Source organism: Schistocerca piceifrons, unplaced genomic scaffold (genome assembly GCF_021461385.2).
Source record: "Schistocerca piceifrons isolate TAMUIC-IGC-003096 unplaced genomic scaffold, iqSchPice1.1 HiC_scaffold_537, whole genome shotgun sequence".
Taxonomy (NCBI): domain Eukaryota; kingdom Metazoa; phylum Arthropoda; class Insecta; order Orthoptera; family Acrididae; genus Schistocerca; species Schistocerca piceifrons.
In genome coordinates, this window is record NW_025728774.1 from 17,267 (window position 1) to 38,840 (window position 21,574).

At 49.8% G+C, this 21,574-nt stretch overlaps 24 non-coding genes across 24 annotated transcripts; 8 read left to right on the top strand and 16 right to left on the bottom strand.

Moving 5' to 3' along the window:
- Positions 1-512: 512 nt before the first annotated feature.
- On the bottom strand, positions 513-584 carry Trnap-cgg. Its single transcript has one exon. It is a non-coding gene; the product is annotated as a tRNA-Pro (tRNA).
- A 235-nt stretch (positions 585-819) lies between these two features.
- On the top strand, positions 820-892 carry Trnav-uac. The gene has a single exon. It is a non-coding gene; the product is annotated as a tRNA-Val (tRNA).
- Positions 893-1,493: 601 nt separating this feature from the next.
- On the bottom strand, positions 1,494-1,565 carry Trnap-ugg. The gene has a single exon. It is a non-coding gene; the product is annotated as a tRNA-Pro (tRNA).
- Positions 1,566-3,210: 1,645 nt separating this feature from the next.
- Positions 3,211-3,282, bottom strand: Trnap-cgg. Its single transcript has one exon. It is a non-coding gene; the product is annotated as a tRNA-Pro (tRNA).
- Positions 3,283-3,517: 235 nt separating this feature from the next.
- Trnav-uac lies at positions 3,518-3,590 on the top strand. The gene has a single exon. It is a non-coding gene; the product is annotated as a tRNA-Val (tRNA).
- A 601-nt stretch (positions 3,591-4,191) lies between these two features.
- On the bottom strand, positions 4,192-4,263 carry Trnap-ugg. The gene has a single exon. It is a non-coding gene; the product is annotated as a tRNA-Pro (tRNA).
- A 1,761-nt stretch (positions 4,264-6,024) lies between these two features.
- Positions 6,025-6,096, bottom strand: Trnap-cgg. Its single transcript has one exon. It is a non-coding gene; the product is annotated as a tRNA-Pro (tRNA).
- Positions 6,097-6,331: 235 nt separating this feature from the next.
- Trnav-uac lies at positions 6,332-6,404 on the top strand. Its single transcript has one exon. It is a non-coding gene; the product is annotated as a tRNA-Val (tRNA).
- A 601-nt stretch (positions 6,405-7,005) lies between these two features.
- Positions 7,006-7,077, bottom strand: Trnap-ugg. Its single transcript has one exon. It is a non-coding gene; the product is annotated as a tRNA-Pro (tRNA).
- A 1,644-nt stretch (positions 7,078-8,721) lies between these two features.
- Trnap-cgg lies at positions 8,722-8,793 on the bottom strand. The gene has a single exon. It is a non-coding gene; the product is annotated as a tRNA-Pro (tRNA).
- A 235-nt stretch (positions 8,794-9,028) lies between these two features.
- Trnav-uac lies at positions 9,029-9,101 on the top strand. Its single transcript has one exon. It is a non-coding gene; the product is annotated as a tRNA-Val (tRNA).
- Positions 9,102-9,702: 601 nt separating this feature from the next.
- Positions 9,703-9,774, bottom strand: Trnap-ugg. The gene has a single exon. It is a non-coding gene; the product is annotated as a tRNA-Pro (tRNA).
- A 1,644-nt stretch (positions 9,775-11,418) lies between these two features.
- Positions 11,419-11,490, bottom strand: Trnap-cgg. The gene has a single exon. It is a non-coding gene; the product is annotated as a tRNA-Pro (tRNA).
- Positions 11,491-11,725: 235 nt separating this feature from the next.
- Trnav-uac lies at positions 11,726-11,798 on the top strand. Its single transcript has one exon. It is a non-coding gene; the product is annotated as a tRNA-Val (tRNA).
- Positions 11,799-12,399: 601 nt separating this feature from the next.
- Trnap-ugg lies at positions 12,400-12,471 on the bottom strand. Its single transcript has one exon. It is a non-coding gene; the product is annotated as a tRNA-Pro (tRNA).
- Positions 12,472-14,115: 1,644 nt separating this feature from the next.
- Positions 14,116-14,187, bottom strand: Trnap-cgg. The gene has a single exon. It is a non-coding gene; the product is annotated as a tRNA-Pro (tRNA).
- A 235-nt stretch (positions 14,188-14,422) lies between these two features.
- Trnav-uac lies at positions 14,423-14,495 on the top strand. Its single transcript has one exon. It is a non-coding gene; the product is annotated as a tRNA-Val (tRNA).
- Positions 14,496-15,096: 601 nt separating this feature from the next.
- On the bottom strand, positions 15,097-15,168 carry Trnap-ugg. Its single transcript has one exon. It is a non-coding gene; the product is annotated as a tRNA-Pro (tRNA).
- Positions 15,169-16,813: 1,645 nt separating this feature from the next.
- Positions 16,814-16,885, bottom strand: Trnap-cgg. Its single transcript has one exon. It is a non-coding gene; the product is annotated as a tRNA-Pro (tRNA).
- Positions 16,886-17,120: 235 nt separating this feature from the next.
- Trnav-uac lies at positions 17,121-17,193 on the top strand. The gene has a single exon. It is a non-coding gene; the product is annotated as a tRNA-Val (tRNA).
- A 601-nt stretch (positions 17,194-17,794) lies between these two features.
- Trnap-ugg lies at positions 17,795-17,866 on the bottom strand. The gene has a single exon. It is a non-coding gene; the product is annotated as a tRNA-Pro (tRNA).
- A 1,645-nt stretch (positions 17,867-19,511) lies between these two features.
- On the bottom strand, positions 19,512-19,583 carry Trnap-cgg. The gene has a single exon. It is a non-coding gene; the product is annotated as a tRNA-Pro (tRNA).
- A 235-nt stretch (positions 19,584-19,818) lies between these two features.
- On the top strand, positions 19,819-19,891 carry Trnav-uac. Its single transcript has one exon. It is a non-coding gene; the product is annotated as a tRNA-Val (tRNA).
- Positions 19,892-20,492: 601 nt separating this feature from the next.
- Positions 20,493-20,564, bottom strand: Trnap-ugg. The gene has a single exon. It is a non-coding gene; the product is annotated as a tRNA-Pro (tRNA).
- Positions 20,565-21,574: the final 1,010 nt, after the last annotated feature.

Sequence of the window (21,574 nt, forward strand, 5' to 3'; positions counted from 1 at the left end):
TATAAGGCGGGTGGAATATGCAACGACAGGGGGCATTGCAGGGCGGCCGCCGGCTCCTTGCGCTGTGGCGCGCCGGTGCCGGCGGCGGCCTGGCTGGGCTGCTGGTGCCTCCATGTAGAGCTGCCGCCGAGCCCAGGCACCGTGCCGCTAACGAAGCGATTGCCTTTAGTGACATCTTTTGCAATAACGACTGCGCGAATCGACGGTATCTCGTAAGGACAGAAAGAGCAGCAGCTGCCGCCGAGCCCAGGCGCCGTGCCTAACACGCAGAAGGTCCCCGGTTGGATTGCGGGCGGAAAGCCGTTTTCGTCGCACTCAGCAAGACACTTGCTACGATCTCTACTGTGACCATTTAAATCAAACGTTCCATCAGCAGGGTGCACATGGCTCAAATGAAACATGAAACGGTTTCAGAACTGGTTGTCGGATTTTAGCGCTGACTTGGAGGCCTGGAAATGCGCGAAACAGCCGCCGCCATGCGATTTGTTGCCACACCGTTGTACAAAACGCAAGGGCTCGTCCGGGATTTGAACCCGGGACCTCCTGCACCCGAAGCAGGAATCATACCCCTAGACCAACGAGCCTATTCGTTCCGAAAACGCACTGCATGTGAATGACGCCACCTTTGATGGTCTCACCATGTAGGGCTGCAGCTCAGCCAGCGTTCTCCCTGTCTGTCGCGGTTGGATTGTTTTTATCGACGTCTTTTACTATAGGAACTTCACGAATCGGAGGGAGCTCGTAGCCGATGCCCTTGCTAACACAGAAGACAAACTGTTGCTATTACGAGTCTCCGGGTGGTACATGAAAGCGACCGTCGTTTCCGTGGTGTAGCGGTTATCACGTCTGCTTTACACGCAGAAGGTCCCCGGTTCGATCCCGGGCGGGAACACAACAATTTTAATCTATATTTCGGATTTCATTTCCGAGATGACCTCACGTCCGCGTATGCAGAGACAAGCAATGTCGTATGCTAGACGGATAGGGCGTCATTTTACTGTCAAATACTGTTGCTCTCTTATTGCACCGGTATTTGGTAACTGAGAACGCCCCTAGCTCCATTATGGCTGGCAAAATTTATAATCCGGTTCTTCTGGGCTACTTCAAGTGCGCTTGCTACTGGCTTTCCTGAGCTCACCCTACTCGCCTTGTCACAGCTCTGTCAAAGTGTGATGCTAACTAATAATGAGAAACTCTTAGCCACGCTCAATCTTACATGCCACCCCTTGGTTGTTGCCGTCGCTAGTAAGATGAGGGTAGACTGTCGCACAATTAAGCTGAATCTCCACTCACGGTGCACATATTCCGCAAAGACAACCTTGTTTTCCGTTGCATGCAAAATTACCGTCTGCGTTTCTATCGAATTCCACCTACGTACTTTACTGGTGCCGCATTCTTGTTATATCCACGTGCTATAACAGGCGTCTACTCTTCATTGAGGAGCTGCAACCGGGACTGAGTTCCACCTACTCTTCAGCACGGTCAAAATGGCAGGGCTCGTCCGGGATTTGAACCCGGGACCTCCTGCACCCAAAGCAGGAATCATACCCCTAGACCAACGAGCCACCTGTCTGGAGCAGTCAAGTTAATCCCAAGTAGTGGACCTCACAGGGAACACAAACTTTCACGTGAATTCGCAAGATAAACGCTTTCTGCAGGCAGCACTCACCACTGATGAGAACAATATTAAAGGCAACGAACAGCAAGCGAAATAACTTCATCGAGCACTGCTTATGATCAGCCGGCAGTGCCTCAGTTTCGGTATGTGGTTTCTCAGGGTTAAGAGAAGGCGAATGCACTAAACAAAAGAACATCGGGAAACCAAGCACCAACTCATAACGAAAAGATTGCACGATATACTGCAAGCAAAATTTCCAGAAGACGGATACTGAAGACGCCGCAGACAACAGAATTATTCTATGCAGTAACGATTATCTAGGAAGCGTGAATTGCATGTGCTGCTCCACCGCACAACTTCTTATGATACTGTTTTACTTATTCTAAATTTTCATTACCTCATCGTCTCTAGAATACTGTGTGGTTATCACCTGGTTTCCAACAGCGATAGTAGTAAGTAAATCGACTAAAAAGTCTTTCAAAGTAGGTCAGACACAAAAAAAAAAAAAAAAAAAAATCGGCGCTGCGTGTAGCTCATGTCATTCTGCTTTCAAACGTGAATCTCCGGCTGGGAGTAGTGGCGTACTTCTGTAATCCAAGCTTCTGGGAGGCCGTTGTGTGGGAGAGATCTGGAAACAACTACAGTTTCGGCCGTTCCACGAGCTCAGGAACGGCCGCGATGCCTTCATCGAGCTCTGCAGATCGACGGACGACAGTGTGGAAATTTCGGCAAGCGGTGGCTAGGGGTTAAGAGAAGCCAAACGCACTAAACACAAGAAAGTCGGGAAACCGAAGCACACAACTCATAACGAAAAGATTGCGGAATGCAGTGCGAAAGCAAAAGTTCGAGAAGACCAACTCTGAAGCCATCGGCGCGCTAGGAATTATTCCGCACAAGAGGCGATCATGTAGGAAGAGCGAGATGACGCTGTCGCTCGACCACACAATAAAATTTTCCTTAATCCAAATTTGCAATGCCGGTTCGACACTAGAATGCTGCGCCTTGGTTCTTCCAAAAGCGGTAGTAATAAGCACGTAGACTGCAGTGTCATTTAGGGTAGTGAGTCAGACATGGAGAGGATATAAGGCGGGTGGAATATGCAACGACAGGGGGCATTGCAGGGCGGCCGCCGGCTCCTTGCGCTGTGGCGCGCCGGTGCCGGCGGCGGCCTGGCTGGGCTGCTGGTGCCTCCATGTAGAGCTGCCGCCGAGCCCAGGCACCGTGCCGCTAACGAAGCGATTGCCTTTAGTGACATCTTTTGCAATAACGACTGCGCGAATCGACGGTATCTCGTAAGGACAGAAAGAGCAGCAGCTGCCGCCGAGCCCAGGCGCCGTGCCTAACACGCAGAAGGTCCCCGGTTGGATTGCGGGCGGAAAGCCGTTTTCGTCGCACTCAGCAAGACACTTGCTACGATCTCTACTGTGACCATTTAAATCAAACGTTCCATCAGCAGGGTGCACATGGCTCAAATGAAACATGAAACGGTTTCAGAACTGGTTGTCGGATTTTAGCGCTGACTTGGAGGCCTGGAAATGCGCGAAACAGCCGCCGCCATGCGATTTGTTGCCACACCGTTGTACAAAACGCAAGGGCTCGTCCGGGATTTGAACCCGGGACCTCCTGCACCCGAAGCAGGAATCATACCCCTAGACCAACGAGCCTATTCGTTCCGAAAACGCACTGCATGTGAATGACGCCACCTTTGATGGTCTCACCATGTAGGGCTGCAGCTCAGCCAGCGTTCTCCCTGTCTGTCGCGGTTGGATTGTTTTTATCGACGTCTTTTACTATAGGAACTTCACGAATCGGAGGGAGCTCGTAGCCGATGCCCTTGCTAACACAGAAGACAAACTGTTGCTATTACGAGTCTCCGGGTGGTACATGAAAGCGACCGTCGTTTCCGTGGTGTAGCGGTTATCACGTCTGCTTTACACGCAGAAGGTCCCCGGTTCGATCCCGGGCGGGAACACAACAATTTTAATCTATATTTCGGATTTCATTTCCGAGATGACCTCACGTCCGCGTATGCAGAGACAAGCAATGTCGTATGCTAGACGGATAGGGCGTCATTTTACTGTCAAATACTGTTGCTCTCTTATTGCACCGGTATTTGGTAACTGAGAACGCCCCTAGCTCCATTATGGCTGGCAAAATTTATAATCCGGTTCTTCTGGGCTACTTCAAGTGCGCTTGCTACTGGCTTTCCTGAGCTCACCCTACTCGCCTTGTCACAGCTCTGTCAAAGTGTGATGCTAACTAATAATGAGAAACTCTTAGCCACGCTCAATCTTACATGCCACCCCTTGGTTGTTGCCGTCGCTAGTAAGATGAGGGTAGACTGTCGCACAATTAAGCTGAATCTCCACTCACGGTGCACATATTCCGCAAAGACAACCTTGTTTTCCGTTGCATGCAAAATTACCGTCTGCGTTTCTATCGAATTCCACCTACGTACTTTACTGGTGCCGCATTCTTGTTATATCCACGTGCTATAACAGGCGTCTACTCTTCATTGAGGAGCTGCAACCGGGACTGAGTTCCACCTACTCTTCAGCACGGTCAAAATGGCAGGGCTCGTCCGGGATTTGAACCCGGGACCTCCTGCACCCAAAGCAGGAATCATACCCCTAGACCAACGAGCCACCTGTCTGGAGCAGTCAAGTTAATCCCAAGTAGTGGACCTCACAGGGAACACAAACTTTCACGTGAATTCGCAAGATAAACGCTTTCTGCAGGCAGCACTCACCACTGATGAGAACAATATTAAAGGCAACGAACAGCAAGCGAAATAACTTCATCGAGCACTGCTTATGATCAGCCGGCAGTGCCTCAGTTTCGGTATGTGGTTTCTCAGGGTTAAGAGAAGGCGAATGCACTAAACAAAAGAACATCGGGAAACCAAGCACCAACTCATAACGAAAAGATTGCACGATATACTGCAAGCAAAATTTCCAGAAGACGGATACTGAAGACGCCGCAGACAACAGAATTATTCTATGCAGTAACGATTATCTAGGAAGCGTGAATTGCATGTGCTGCTCCACCGCACAACTTCTTATGATACTGTTTTACTTATTCTAAATTTTCATTACCTCATCGTCTCTAGAATACTGTGTGGTTATCACCTGGTTTCCAACAGCGATAGTAGTAAGTAAATCGACTAAAAAGTCTTTCAAAGTAGGTCAGACACAAAAAAAAAAAAAAAAAAAATCGGCGCTGCGTGTAGCTCATGTCATTCTGCTTTCAAACGTGAATCTCCGGCTGGGAGTAGTGGCGTACTTCTGTAATCCAAGCTTCTGGGAGGCCGTTGTGTGGGAGAGATCTGGAAACAACTACAGTTTCGGCCGTTCCACGAGCTCAGGAACGGCCGCGATGCCTTCATCGAGCTCTGCAGATCGACGGACGACAGTGTGGAAATTTCGGCAAGCGGTGGCTAGGGGTTAAGAGAAGCCAAACGCACTAAACACAAGAAAGTCGGGAAACCGAAGCACACAACTCATAACGAAAAGATTGCGGAATGCAGTGCGAAAGCAAAAGTTCGAGAAGACCAACTCTGAAGCCATCGGCGCGCTAGGAATTATTCCGCACAAGAGGCGATCATGTAGGAAGAGCGAGATGACGCTGTCGCTCGACCACACAATAAAATTTTGCTTAATCCAAATTTGCAATGCCGGTTCGACACTAGAATGCTGCGCCTTGGTTCTTCCAAAAGCGGTAGTAATAAGCACGTAGACTGCAGTGTCATTTAGGGTAGTGAGTCAGACATGGAGAGGATATAAGGCGGGTGGAATATGCAACGACAGGGGGCATTGCAGGGCGGCCGCCGGCTCCTTGCGCTGTGGCGCGCCGGTGCCGGCGGCGGCCTGGCTGGGCTGCTGGTGCCTCCATGTAGAGCTGCCGCCGAGCCCAGGCACCGTGCCGCTAACGAAGCGATTGCCTTTAGTGACATCTTTTGCAATAACGACTGCGCGAATCGACGGTATCTCGTAAGGACAGAAAGAGCAGCAGCTGCTGCCGCCGAGCCCAGGCACCGTGCCGCTAACGAAGCGATTGCCTTTAGTGACATCTTTTGCAATAACGACTGCGCGAATCGACGGTATCTCGTAAGGACAGAAAGAGCAGCAGCTGCCGCCGAGCCCAGGCGCCGTGCCTAACACGCAGAAGGTCCCCGGTTGGATTGCGGGCGGAAAGCCGTTTTCGTCGCACTCAGCAAGACACTTGCTACGATCTCTACTGTGACCATTTAAATCAAACGTTCCATCAGCAGGGTGCACATGGCTCAAATGAAACATGAAACGGTTTCAGAACTGGTTGTCGGATTTTAGCGCTGACTTGGAGGCCTGGAAATGCGCGAAACAGCCGCCGCCATGCGATTTGTTGCCACACCGTTGTACAAAACGCAAGGGCTCGTCCGGGATTTGAACCCGGGACCTCCTGCACCCGAAGCAGGAATCATACCCCTAGACCAACGAGCCTATTCGTTCCGAAAACGCACTGCATGTGAATGACGCCACCTTTGATGGTCTCACCATGTAGGGCTGCAGCTCAGCCAGCGTTCTCCCTGTCTGTCGCGGTTGGATTGTTTTTATCGACGTCTTTTACTATAGGAACTTCACGAATCGGAGGGAGCTCGTAGCCGATGCCCTTGCTAACACAGAAGACAAACTGTTGCTATTACGAGTCTCCGGGTGGTACATGAAAGCGACCGTCGTTTCCGTGGTGTAGCGGTTATCACGTCTGCTTTACACGCAGAAGGTCCCCGGTTCGATCCCGGGCGGGAACACAACAATTTTAATCTATATTTCGGATTTCATTTCCGAGATGACCTCACGTCCGCGTATGCAGAGACAAGCAATGTCGTATGCTAGACGGATAGGGCGTCATTTTACTGTCAAATACTGTTGCTCTCTTATTGCACCGGTATTTGGTAACTGAGAACGCCCCTAGCTCCATTATGGCTGGCAAAATTTATAATCCGGTTCTTCTGGGCTACTTCAAGTGCGCTTGCTACTGGCTTTCCTGAGCTCACCCTACTCGCCTTGTCACAGCTCTGTCAAAGTGTGATGCTAACTAATAATGAGAAACTCTTAGCCACGCTCAATCTTACATGCCACCCCTTGGTTGTTGCCGTCGCTAGTAAGATGAGGGTAGACTGTCGCACAATTAAGCTGAATCTCCACTCACGGTGCACATATTCCGCAAAGACAACCTTGTTTTCCGTTGCATGCAAAATTACCGTCTGCGTTTCTATCGAATTCCACCTACGTACTTTACTGGTGCCGCATTCTTGTTATATCCACGTGCTATAACAGGCGTCTACTCTTCATTGAGGAGCTGCAACCGGGACTGAGTTCCACCTACTCTTCAGCACGGTCAAAATGGCAGGGCTCGTCCGGGATTTGAACCCGGGACCTCCTGCACCCAAAGCAGGAATCATACCCCTAGACCAACGAGCCACCTGTCTGGAGCAGTCAAGTTAATCCCAAGTAGTGGACCTCACAGGGAACACAAACTTTCACGTGAATTCGCAAGATAAACGCTTTCTGCAGGCAGCACTCACCACTGATGAGAACAATATTAAAGGCAACGAACAGCAAGCGAAATAACTTCATCGAGCACTGCTTATGATCAGCCGGCAGTGCCTCAGTTTCGGTATGTGGTTTCTCAGGGTTAAGAGAAGGCGAATGCACTAAACAAAAGAACATCGGGAAACCAAGCACCAACTCATAACGAAAAGATTGCACGATATACTGCAAGCAAAATTTCCAGAAGACGGATACTGAAGACGCCGCAGACAACAGAATTATTCTATGCAGTAACGATTATCTAGGAAGCGTGAATTGCATGTGCTGCTCCACCGCACAACTTCTTATGATACTGTTTTACTTATTCTAAATTTTCATTACCTCATCGTCTCTAGAATACTGTGTGGTTATCACCTGGTTTCCAACAGCGATAGTAGTAAGTAAATCGACTAAAAAGTCTTTCAAAGTAGGTCAGACACAAAAAAAAAAAAAAAAAAAATCGGCGCTGCGTGTAGCTCATGTCATTCTGCTTTCAAACGTGAATCTCCGGCTGGGAGTAGTGGCGTACTTCTGTAATCCAAGCTTCTGGGAGGCCGTTGTGTGGGAGAGATCTGGAAACAACTACAGTTTCGGCCGTTCCACGAGCTCAGGAACGGCCGCGATGCCTTCATCGAGCTCTGCAGATCGACGGACGACAGTGTGGAAATTTCGGCAAGCGGTGGCTAGGGGTTAAGAGAAGCCAAACGCACTAAACACAAGAAAGTCGGGAAACCGAAGCACACAACTCATAACGAAAAGATTGCGGAATGCAGTGCGAAAGCAAAAGTTCGAGAAGACCAACTCTGAAGCCATCGGCGCGCTAGGAATTATTCCGCACAAGAGGCGATCATGTAGGAAGAGCGAGATGACGCTGTCGCTCGACCACACAATAAAATTTTGCTTAATCCAAATTTGCAATGCCGGTTCGACACTAGAATGCTGCGCCTTGGTTCTTCCAAAAGCGGTAGTAATAAGCACGTAGACTGCAGTGTCATTTAGGGTAGTGAGTCAGACATGGAGAGGATATAAGGCGGGTGGAATATGCAACGACAGGGGGCATTGCAGGGCGGCCGCCGGCTCCTTGCGCTGTGGCGCGCCGGTGCCGGCGGCGGCCTGGCTGGGCTGCTGGTGCCTCCATGTAGAGCTGCCGCCGAGCCCAGGCACCGTGCCGCTAACGAAGCGATTGCCTTTAGTGACATCTTTTGCAATAACGACTGCGCGAATCGACGGTATCTCGTAAGGACAGAAAGAGCAGCAGCTGCCGCCGAGCCCAGGCGCCGTGCCTAACACGCAGAAGGTCCCCGGTTGGATTGCGGGCGGAAAGCCGTTTTCGTCGCACTCAGCAAGACACTTGCTACGATCTCTACTGTGACCATTTAAATCAAACGTTCCATCAGCAGGGTGCACATGGCTCAAATGAAACATGAAACGGTTTCAGAACTGGTTGTCGGATTTTAGCGCTGACTTGGAGGCCTGGAAATGCGCGAAACAGCCGCCGCCATGCGATTTGTTGCCACACCGTTGTACAAAACGCAAGGGCTCGTCCGGGATTTGAACCCGGGACCTCCTGCACCCGAAGCAGGAATCATACCCCTAGACCAACGAGCCTATTCGTTCCGAAAACGCACTGCACGTGAATGACGCCACCTTTGATGGTCTCACCATGTAGGGCTGCAGCTCAGCCAGCGTTCTCCCTGTCTGTCGCGGTTGGATTGTTTTTATCGACGTCTTTTACTATAGGAACTTCACGAATCGGAGGGAGCTCGTAGCCGATGCCCTTGCTAACACAGAAGACAAACTGTTGCTATTACGAGTCTCCGGGTGGTACATGAAAGCGACCGTCGTTTCCGTGGTGTAGCGGTTATCACGTCTGCTTTACACGCAGAAGGTCCCCGGTTCGATCCCGGGCGGGAACACAACAATTTTAATCTATATTTCGGATTTCATTTCCGAGATGACCTCACGTCCGCGTATGCAGAGACAAGCAATGTCGTATGCTAGACGGATAGGGCGTCATTTTACTGTCAAATACTGTTGCTCTCTTATTGCACCGGTATTTGGTAACTGAGAACGCCCCTAGCTCCATTATGGCTGGCAAAATTTATAATCCGGTTCTTCTGGGCTACTTCAAGTGCGCTTGCTACTGGCTTTCCTGAGCTCACCCTACTCGCCTTGTCACAGCTCTGTCAAAGTGTGATGCTAACTAATAATGAGAAACTCTTAGCCACGCTCAATCTTACATGCCACCCCTTGGTTGTTGCCGTCGCTAGTAAGATGAGGGTAGACTGTCGCACAATTAAGCTGAATCTCCACTCACGGTGCACATATTCCGCAAAGACAACCTTGTTTTCCGTTGCATGCAAAATTACCGTCTGCGTTTCTATCGAATTCCACCTACGTACTTTACTGGTGCCGCATTCTTGTTATATCCACGTGCTATAACAGGCGTCTACTCTTCATTGAGGAGCTGCAACCGGGACTGAGTTCCACCTACTCTTCAGCACGGTCAAAATGGCAGGGCTCGTCCGGGATTTGAACCCGGGACCTCCTGCACCCAAAGCAGGAATCATACCCCTAGACCAACGAGCCACCTGTCTGGAGCAGTCAAGTTAATCCCAAGTAGTGGACCTCACAGGGAACACAAACTTTCACGTGAATTCGCAAGATAAACGCTTTCTGCAGGCAGCACTCACCACTGATGAGAACAATATTAAAGGCAACGAACAGCAAGCGAAATAACTTCATCGAGCACTGCTTATGATCAGCCGGCAGTGCCTCAGTTTCGGTATGTGGTTTCTCAGGGTTAAGAGAAGGCGAATGCACTAAACAAAAGAACATCGGGAAACCAAGCACCAACTCATAACGAAAAGATTGCACGATATACTGCAAGCAAAATTTCCAGAAGACGGATACTGAAGACGCCGCAGACAACAGAATTATTCTATGCAGTAACGATTATCTAGGAAGCGTGAATTGCATGTGCTGCTCCACCGCACAACTTCTTATGATACTGTTTTACTTATTCTAAATTTTCATTACCTCATCGTCTCTAGAATACTGTGTGGTTATCACCTGGTTTCCAACAGCGATAGTAGTAAGTAAATCGACTAAAAAGTCTTTCAAAGTAGGTCAGACACAAAAAAAAAAAAAAAAAAAATCGGCGCTGCGTGTAGCTCATGTCATTCTGCTTTCAAACGTGAATCTCCGGCTGGGAGTAGTGGCGTACTTCTGTAATCCAAGCTTCTGGGAGGCCGTTGTGTGGGAGAGATCTGGAAACAACTACAGTTTCGGCCGTTCCACGAGCTCAGGAACGGCCGCGATGCCTTCATCGAGCTCTGCAGATCGACGGACGACAGTGTGGAAATTTCGGCAAGCGGTGGCTAGGGGTTAAGAGAAGCCAAACGCACTAAACACAAGAAAGTCGGGAAACCGAAGCACACAACTCATAACGAAAAGATTGCGGAATGCAGTGCGAAAGCAAAAGTTCGAGAAGACCAACTCTGAAGCCATCGGCGCGCTAGGAATTATTCCGCACAAGAGGCGATCATGTAGGAAGAGCGAGATGACGCTGTCGCTCGACCACACAATAAAATTTTGCTTAATCCAAATTTGCAATGCCGGTTCGACACTAGAATGCTGCGCCTTGGTTCTTCCAAAAGCGGTAGTAATAAGCACGTAGACTGCAGTGTCATTTAGGGTAGTGAGTCAGACATGGAGAGGATATAAGGCGGGTGGAATATGCAACGACAGGGGGCATTGCAGGGCGGCCGCCGGCTCCTTGCGCTGTGGCGCGCCGGTGCCGGCGGCGGCCTGGCTGGGCTGCTGGTGCCTCCATGTAGAGCTGCCGCCGAGCCCAGGCACCGTGCCGCTAACGAAGCGATTGCCTTTAGTGACATCTTTTGCAATAACGACTGCGCGAATCGACGGTATCTCGTAAGGACAGAAAGAGCAGCAGCTGCCGCCGAGCCCAGGCGCCGTGCCTAACACGCAGAAGGTCCCCGGTTGGATTGCGGGCGGAAAGCCGTTTTCGTCGCACTCAGCAAGACACTTGCTACGATCTCTACTGTGACCATTTAAATCAAACGTTCCATCAGCAGGGTGCACATGGCTCAAATGAAACATGAAACGGTTTCAGAACTGGTTGTCGGATTTTAGCGCTGACTTGGAGGCCTGGAAATGCGCGAAACAGCCGCCGCCATGCGATTTGTTGCCACACCGTTGTACAAAACGCAAGGGCTCGTCCGGGATTTGAACCCGGGACCTCCTGCACCCGAAGCAGGAATCATACCCCTAGACCAACGAGCCTATTCGTTCCGAAAACGCACTGCATGTGAATGACGCCACCTTTGATGGTCTCACCATGTAGGGCTGCAGCTCAGCCAGCGTTCTCCCTGTCTGTCGCGGTTGGATTGTTTTTATCGACGTCTTTTACTATAGGAACTTCACGAATCGGAGGGAGCTCGTAGCCGATGCCCTTGCTAACACAGAAGACAAACTGTTGCTATTACGAGTCTCCGGGTGGTACATGAAAGCGACCGTCGTTTCCGTGGTGTAGCGGTTATCACGTCTGCTTTACACGCAGAAGGTCCCCGGTTCGATCCCGGGCGGGAACACAACAATTTTAATCTATATTTCGGATTTCATTTCCGAGATGACCTCACGTCCGCGTATGCAGAGACAAGCAATGTCGTATGCTAGACGGATAGGGCGTCATTTTACTGTCAAATACTGTTGCTCTCTTATTGCACCGGTATTTGGTAACTGAGAACGCCCCTAGCTCCATTATGGCTGGCAAAATTTATAATCCGGTTCTTCTGGGCTACTTCAAGTGCGCTTGCTACTGGCTTTCCTGAGCTCACCCTACTCGCCTTGTCACAGCTCTGTCAAAGTGTGATGCTAACTAATAATGAGAAACTCTTAGCCACGCTCAATCTTACATGCCACCCCTTGGTTGTTGCCGTCGCTAGTAAGATGAGGGTAGACTGTCGCACAATTAAGCTGAATCTCCACTCACGGTGCACATATTCCGCAAAGACAACCTTGTTTTCCGTTGCATGCAAAATTACCGTCTGCGTTTCTATCGAATTCCACCTACGTACTTTACTGGTGCCGCATTCTTGTTATATCCACGTGCTATAACAGGCGTCTACTCTTCATTGAGGAGCTGCAACCGGGACTGAGTTCCACCTACTCTTCAGCACGGTCAAAATGGCAGGGCTCGTCCGGGATTTGAACCCGGGACCTCCTGCACCCAAAGCAGGAATCATACCCCTAGACCAACGAGCCACCTGTCTGGAGCAGTCAAGTTAATCCCAAGTAGTGGACCTCACAGGGAACACAAACTTTCACGTGAATTCGCAAGATAAACGCTTTCTGCAGGCAGCACTCACCACTGATGAGAACAATATTAAAGGCAACGAACAGCAAGCGAAATAACTTCATCGAGCACTGCTTATGATCAGCCGGCAGTGCCTCAGTTTCGGTATGTGGTTTCTCAGGGTTAAGAGAAGGCGAATGCACTAAACAAAAGAACATCGGGAAACCAAGCACCAACTCATAACGAAAAGATTGCACGATATACTGCAAGCAAAATTTCCAGAAGACGGATACTGAAGACGCCGCAGACAACAGAATTATTCTATGCAGTAACGATTATCTAGGAAGCGTGAATTGCATGTGCTGCTCCACCGCACAACTTCTTATGATACTGTTTTACTTATTCTAAATTTTCATTACCTCATCGTCTCTAGAATACTGTGTGGTTATCACCTGGTTTCCAACAGCGATAGTAGTAAGTAAATCGACTAAAAAGTCTTTCAAAGTAGGTCAGACACAAAAAAAAAAAAAAAAAAAATCGGCGCTGCGTGTAGCTCATGTCATTCTGCTTTCAAACGTGAATCTCCGGCTGGGAGTAGTGGCGTACTTCTGTAATCCAAGCTTCTGGGAGGCCGTTGTGTGGGAGAGATCTGGAAACAACTACAGTTTCGGCCGTTCCACGAGCTCAGGAACGGCCGCGATGCCTTCATCGAGCTCTGCAGATCGACGGACGACAGTGTGGAAATTTCGGCAAGCGGTGGCTAGGGGTTAAGAGAAGCCAAACGCACTAAACACAAGAAAGTCGGGAAACCGAAGCACACAACTCATAACGAAAAGATTGCGGAATGCAGTGCGAAAGCAAAAGTTCGAGAAGACCAACTCTGAAGCCATCGGCGCGCTAGGAATTATTCCGCACAAGAGGCGATCATGTAGGAAGAGCGAGATGACGCTGTCGCTCGACCACACAATAAAATTTTGCTTAATCCAAATTTGCAATGCCGGTTCGACACTAGAATGCTGCGCCTTGGTTCTTCCAAAAGCGGTAGTAATAAGCACGTAGACTGCAGTGTCATTTAGGGTAGTGAGTCAGACATGGAGAGGATATAAGGCGGGTGGAATATGCAACGACAGGGGGCATTGCAGGGCGGCCGCCGGCTCCTTGCGCTGTGGCGCGCCGGTGCCGGCGGCGGCCTGGCTGGGCTGCTGGTGCCTCCATGTAGAGCTGCCGCCGAGCCCAGGCACCGTGCCGCTAACGAAGCGATTGCCTTTAGTGACATCTTTTGCAATAACGACTGCGCGAATCGACGGTATCTCGTAAGGACAGAAAGAGCAGCAGCTGCCGCCGAGCCCAGGCGCCGTGCCTAACACGCAGAAGGTCCCCGGTTGGATTGCGGGCGGAAAGCCGTTTTCGTCGCACTCAGCAAGACACTTGCTACGATCTCTACTGTGACCATTTAAATCAAACGTTCCATCAGCAGGGTGCACATGGCTCAAATGAAACATGAAACGGTTTCAGAACTGGTTGTCGGATTTTAGCGCTGACTTGGAGGCCTGGAAATGCGCGAAACAGCCGCCGCCATGCGATTTGTTGCCACACCGTTGTACAAAACGCAAGGGCTCGTCCGGGATTTGAACCCGGGACCTCCTGCACCCGAAGCAGGAATCATACCCCTAGACCAACGAGCCTATTCGTTCCGAAAACGCACTGCATGTGAATGACGCCACCTTTGATGGTCTCACCATGTAGGGCTGCAGCTCAGCCAGCGTTCTCCCTGTCTGTCGCGGTTGGATTGTTTTTATCGACGTCTTTTACTATAGGAACTTCACGAATCGGAGGGAGCTCGTAGCCGATGCCCTTGCTAACACAGAAGACAAACTGTTGCTATTACGAGTCTCCGGGTGGTACATGAAAGCGACCGTCGTTTCCGTGGTGTAGCGGTTATCACGTCTGCTTTACACGCAGAAGGTCCCCGGTTCGATCCCGGGCGGGAACACAACAATTTTAATCTATATTTCGGATTTCATTTCCGAGATGACCTCACGTCCGCGTATGCAGAGACAAGCAATGTCGTATGCTAGACGGATAGGGCGTCATTTTACTGTCAAATACTGTTGCTCTCTTATTGCACCGGTATTTGGTAACTGAGAACGCCCCTAGCTCCATTATGGCTGGCAAAATTTATAATCCGGTTCTTCTGGGCTACTTCAAGTGCGCTTGCTACTGGCTTTCCTGAGCTCACCCTACTCGCCTTGTCACAGCTCTGTCAAAGTGTGATGCTAACTAATAATGAGAAACTCTTAGCCACGCTCAATCTTACATGCCACCCCTTGGTTGTTGCCGTCGCTAGTAAGATGAGGGTAGACTGTCGCACAATTAAGCTGAATCTCCACTCACGGTGCACATATTCCGCAAAGACAACCTTGTTTTCCGTTGCATGCAAAATTACCGTCTGCGTTTCTATCGAATTCCACCTACGTACTTTACTGGTGCCGCATTCTTGTTATATCCACGTGCTATAACAGGCGTCTACTCTTCATTGAGGAGCTGCAACCGGGACTGAGTTCCACCTACTCTTCAGCACGGTCAAAATGGCAGGGCTCGTCCGGGATTTGAACCCGGGACCTCCTGCACCCAAAGCAGGAATCATACCCCTAGACCAACGAGCCACCTGTCTGGAGCAGTCAAGTTAATCCCAAGTAGTGGACCTCACAGGGAACACAAACTTTCACGTGAATTCGCAAGATAAACGCTTTCTGCAGGCAGCACTCACCACTGATGAGAACAATATTAAAGGCAACGAACAGCAAGCGAAATAACTTCATCGAGCACTGCTTATGATCAGCCGGCAGTGCCTCAGTTTCGGTATGTGGTTTCTCAGGGTTAAGAGAAGGCGAATGCACTAAACAAAAGAACATCGGGAAACCAAGCACCAACTCATAACGAAAAGATTGCACGATATACTGCAAGCAAAATTTCCAGAAGACGGATACTGAAGACGCCGCAGACAACAGAATTATTCTATGCAGTAACGATTATCTAGGAAGCGTGAATTGCATGTGCTGCTCCACCGCACAACTTCTTATGATACTGTTTTACTTATTCTAAATTTTCATTACCTCATCGTCTCTAGAATACTGTGTGGTTATCACCTGGTTTCCAACAGCGATAGTAGTAAGTAAATCGACTAAAAAGTCTTTCAAAGTAGGTCAGACACAAAAAAAAAAAAAAAAAAAAATCGGCGCTGCGTGTAGCTCATGTCATTCTGCTTTCAAACGTGAATCTCCGGCTGGGAGTAGTGGCGTACTTCTGTAATCCAAGCTTCTGGGAGGCCGTTGTGTGGGAGAGATCTGGAAACAACTACAGTTTCGGCCGTTCCACGAGCTCAGGAACGGCCGCGATGCCTTCATCGAGCTCTGCAGATCGACGGACGACAGTGTGGAAATTTCGGCAAGCGGTGGCTAGGGGTTAAGAGAAGCCAAACGCACTAAACACAAGAAAGTCGGGAAACCGAAGCACACAACTCATAACGAAAAGATTGCGGAATGCAGTGCGAAAGCAAAAGTTCGAGAAGACCAACTCTGAAGCCATCGGCGCGCTAGGAATTATTCCGCACAAGAGGCGATCATGTAGGAAGAGCGAGATGACGCTGTCGCTCGACCACACAATAAAATTTTCCTTAATCCAAATTTGCAATGCCGGTTCGACACTAGAATGCTGCGCCTTGGTTCTTCCAAAAGCGGTAGTAATAAGCACGTAGACTGCAGTGTCGTTTAGGGTAGTGAGTCAGACATGGAGAGGATATAAGGCGGGTGGAATATGCAACGACAGGGGGCATTGCAGGGCGGCCGCCGGCTCCTTGCGCTGTGGCGCGCCGGTGCCGGCGGCGGCCTGGCTGGGCTGCTGGTGCCTCCATGTAGAGCTGCCGCCGAGCCCAGGCACCGTGCCGCTAACGAAGCGATTGCCTTTAGTGACATCTTTTGCAATAACGACTGCGCGAATCGACGGTATCTCGTAAGGACAGAAAGAGCAGCAGCTGCCGCCGAGCCCAGGCGCCGTGCCTAACACGCAGAAGGTCCCCGGTTGGATTGCGGGCGGAAAGCCGTTTTCGTCGCACTCAGCAAGACACTTGCTACGATCTCTACTGTGACCATTTAAATCAAACGTTCCATCAGCAGGGTGCACATGGCTCAAATGAAACATGAAACGGTTTCAGAACTGGTTGTCGGATTTTAGCGCTGACTTGGAGGCCTGGAAATGCGCGAAACAGCCGCCGCCATGCGATTTGTTGCCACACCGTTGTACAAAACGCAAGGGCTCGTCCGGGATTTGAACCCGGGACCTCCTGCACCCGAAGCAGGAATCATACCCCTAGACCAACGAGCCTATTCGTTCCGAAAACGCACTGCATGTGAATGACGCCACCTTTGATGGTCTCACCATGTAGGGCTGCAGCTCAGCCAGCGTTCTCCCTGTCTGTCGCGGTTGGATTGTTTTTATCGACGTCTTTTACTATAGGAACTTCACGAATCGGAGGGAGCTCGTAGCCGATGCCCTTGCTAACACAGAAGACAAACTGTTGCTATTACGAGTCTCCGGGTGGTACATGAAAGCGACCGTCGTTTCCGTGGTGTAGCGGTTATCACGTCTGCTTTACACGCAGAAGGTCCCCGGTTCGATCCCGGGCGGGAACACAACAATTTTAATCTATATTTCGGATTTCATTTCCGAGATGACCTCACGTCCGCGTATGCAGAGACAAGCAATGTCGTATGCTAGACGGATAGGGCGTCATTTTACTGTCAAATACTGTTGCTCTCTTATTGCACCGGTATTTGGTAACTGAGAACGCCCCTAGCTCCATTATGGCTGGCAAAATTTATAATCCGGTTCTTCTGGGCTACTTCAAGTGCGCTTGCTACTGGCTTTCCTGAGCTCACCCTACTCGCCTTGTCACAGCTCTGTCAAAGTGTGATGCTAACTAATAATGAGAAACTCTTAGCCACGCTCAATCTTACATGCCACCCCTTGGTTGTTGCCGTCGCTAGTAAGATGAGGGTAGACTGTCGCACAATTAAGCTGAATCTCCACTCACGGTGCACATATTCCGCAAAGACAACCTTGTTTTCCGTTGCATGCAAAATTACCGTCTGCGTTTCTATCGAATTCCACCTACGTACTTTACTGGTGCCGCATTCTTGTTATATCCACGTGCTATAACAGGCGTCTACTCTTCATTGAGGAGCTGCAACCGGGACTGAGTTCCACCTACTCTTCAGCACGGTCAAAATGGCAGGGCTCGTCCGGGATTTGAACCCGGGACCTCCTGCACCCAAAGCAGGAATCATACCCCTAGACCAACGAGCCACCTGTCTGGAGCAGTCAAGTTAATCCCAAGTAGTGGACCTCACAGGGAACACAAACTTTCACGTGAATTCGCAAGATAAACGCTTTCTGCAGGCAGCACTCACCACTGATGAGAACAATATTAAAGGCAACGAACAGCAAGCGAAATAACTTCATCGAGCACTGCTTATGATCAGCCGGCAGTGCCTCAGTTTCGGTATGTGGTTTCTCAGGGTTAAGAGAAGGCGAATGCACTAAACAAAAGAACATCGGGAAACCAAGCACCAACTCATAACGAAAAGATTGCACGATATACTGCAAGCAAAATTTCCAGAAGACGGATACTGAAGACGCCGCAGACAACAGAATTATTCTATGCAGTAACGATTATCTAGGAAGCGTGAATTGCATGTGCTGCTCCACCGCACAACTTCTTATGATACTGTTTTACTTATTCTAAATTTTCATTACCTCATCGTCTCTAGAATACTGTGTGGTTATCACCTGGTTTCCAACAGCGATAGTAGTAAGTAAATCGACTAAAAAGTCTTTCAAAGTAGGTCAGACACAAAAAAAAAAAAAAAAAAAAATCGGCGCTGCGTGTAGCTCATGTCATTCTGCTTTCAAACGTGAATCTCCGGCTGGGAGTAGTGGCGTACTTCTGTAATCCAAGCTTCTGGGAGGCCGTTGTGTGGGAGAGATCTGGAAACAACTACAGTTTCGGCCGTTCCACGAGCTCAGGAACGGCCGCGATGCCTTCATCGAGCTCTGCAGATCGACGGACGACAGTGTGGAAATTTCGGCAAGCGGTGGCTAGGGGTTAAGAGAAGCCAAACGCACTAAACACAAGAAAGTCGGGAAACCGAAGCACACAACTCATAACGAAAAGATTGCGGAATGCAGTGCGAAAGCAAAAGTTCGAGAAGACCAACTCTGAAGCCATCGGCGCGCTAGGAATTATTCCGCACAAGAGGCGATCATGTAGGAAGAGCGAGATGACGCTGTCGCTCGACCACACAATAAAATTTTCCTTAATCCAAATTTGCAATGCCGGTTCGACACTAGAATGCTGCGCCTTGGTTCTTCCAAAAGCGGTAGTAATAAGCACGTAGACTGCAGTGTCATTTAGGGTAGTGAGTCAGACATGGAGAGGATATAAGGCGGGTGGAATATGCAACGACAGGGGGCATTGCAGGGCGGCCGCCGGCTCCTTGCGCTGTGGCGCGCCGGTGCCGGCGGCGGCCTGGCTGGGCTGCTGGTGCCTCCATGTAGAGCTGCCGCCGAGCCCAGGCACCGTGCCGCTAACGAAGCGATTGCCTTTAGTGACATCTTTTGCAATAACGACTGCGCGAATCGACGGTATCTCGTAAGGACAGAAAGAGCAGCAGCTGCCGCCGAGCCCAGGCGCCGTGCCTAACACGCAGAAGGTCCCCGGTTGGATTGCGGGCGGAAAGCCGTTTTCGTCGCACTCAGCAAGACACTTGCTACGATCTCTACTGTGACCATTTAAATCAAACGTTCCATCAGCAGGGTGCACATGGCTCAAATGAAACATGAAACGGTTTCAGAACTGGTTGTCGGATTTTAGCGCTGACTTGGAGGCCTGGAAATGCGCGAAACAGCCGCCGCCATGCGATTTGTTGCCACACCGTTGTACAAAACGCAAGGGCTCGTCCGGGATTTGAACCCGGGACCTCCTGCACCCGAAGCAGGAATCATACCCCTAGACCAACGAGCCTATTCGTTCCGAAAACGCACTGCATGTGAATGACGCCACCTTTGATGGTCTCACCATGTAGGGCTGCAGCTCAGCCAGCGTTCTCCCTGTCTGTCGCGGTTGGATTGTTTTTATCGACGTCTTTTACTATAGGAACTTCACGAATCGGAGGGAGCTCGTAGCCGATGCCCTTGCTAACACAGAAGACAAACTGTTGCTATTACGAGTCTCCGGGTGGTACATGAAAGCGACCGTCGTTTCCGTGGTGTAGCGGTTATCACGTCTGCTTTACACGCAGAAGGTCCCCGGTTCGATCCCGGGCGGGAACACAACAATTTTAATCTATATTTCGGATTTCATTTCCGAGATGACCTCACGTCCGCGTATGCAGAGACAAGCAATGTCGTATGCTAGACGGATAGGGCGTCATTTTACTGTCAAATACTGTTGCTCTCTTATTGCACCGGTATTTGGTAACTGAGAACGCCCCTAGCTCCATTATGGCTGGCAAAATTTATAATCCGGTTCTTCTGGGCTACTTCAAGTGCGCTTGCTACTGGCTTTCCTGAGCTCACCCTACTCGCCTTGTCACAGCTCTGTCAAAGTGTGATGCTAACTAATAATGAGAAACTCTTAGCCACGCTCAATCTTACATGCCACCCCTTGGTTGTTGCCGTCGCTAGTAAGATGAGGGTAGACTGTCGCACAATTAAGCTGAATCTCCACTCACGGTGCACATATTCCGCAAAGACAACCTTGTTTTCCGTTGCATGCAAAATTACCGTCTGCGTTTCTATCGAATTCCACCTACGTACTTTACTGGTGCCGCATTCTTGTTATATCCACGTGCTATAACAGGCGTCTACTCTTCATTGAGGAGCTGCAACCGGGACTGAGTTCCACCTACTCTTCAGCACGGTCAAAATGGCAGGGCTCGTCCGGGATTTGAACCCGGGACCTCCTGCACCCAAAGCAGGAATCATACCCCTAGACCAACGAGCCACCTGTCTGGAGCAGTCAAGTTAATCCCAAGTAGTGGACCTCACAGGGAACACAAACTTTCACGTGAATTCGCAAGATAAACGCTTTCTGCAGGCAGCACTCACCACTGATGAGAACAATATTAAAGGCAACGAACAGCAAGCGAAATAACTTCATCGAGCACTGCTTATGATCAGCCGGCAGTGCCTCAGTTTCGGTATGTGGTTTCTCAGGGTTAAGAGAAGGCGAATGCACTAAACAAAAGAACATCGGGAAACCAAGCACCAACTCATAACGAAAAGATTGCACGATATACTGCAAGCAAAATTTCCAGAAGACGGATACTGAAGACGCCGCAGACAACAGAATTATTCTATGCAGTAACGATTATCTAGGAAGCGTGAATTGCATGTGCTGCTCCACCGCACAACTTCTTATGATACTGTTTTACTTATTCTAAATTTTCATTACCTCATCGTCTCTAGAATACTGTGTGGTTATCACCTGGTTTCCAACAGCGATAGTAGTAAGTAAATCGACTAAAAAGTCTTTCAAAGTAGGTCAGACACAAAAAAAAAAAAAAAAAAAATCGGCGCTGCGTGTAGCTCATGTCATTCTGCTTTCAAACGTGAATCTCCGGCTGGGAGTAGTGGCGTACTTCTGTAATCCAAGCTTCTGGGAGGCCGTTGTGTGGGAGAGATCTGGAAACAACTACAGTTTCGGCCGTTCCACGAGCTCAGGAACGGCCGCGATGCCTTCATCGAGCTCTGCAGATCGACGGACGACAGTGTGGAAATTTCGGCAAGCGGTGGCTAGGGGTTAAGAGAAGCCAAACGCACTAAACACAAGAAAGTCGGGAAACCGAAGCACACAACTCATAACGAAAAGATTGCGGAATGCAGTGCGAAAGCAAAAGTTCGAGAAGACCAACTCTGAAGCCATCGGCGCGCTAGGAATTATTCCGCACAAGAGGCGATCATGTAGGAAGAGCGAGATGACGCTGTCGCTCGACCACACAATAAAATTTTCCT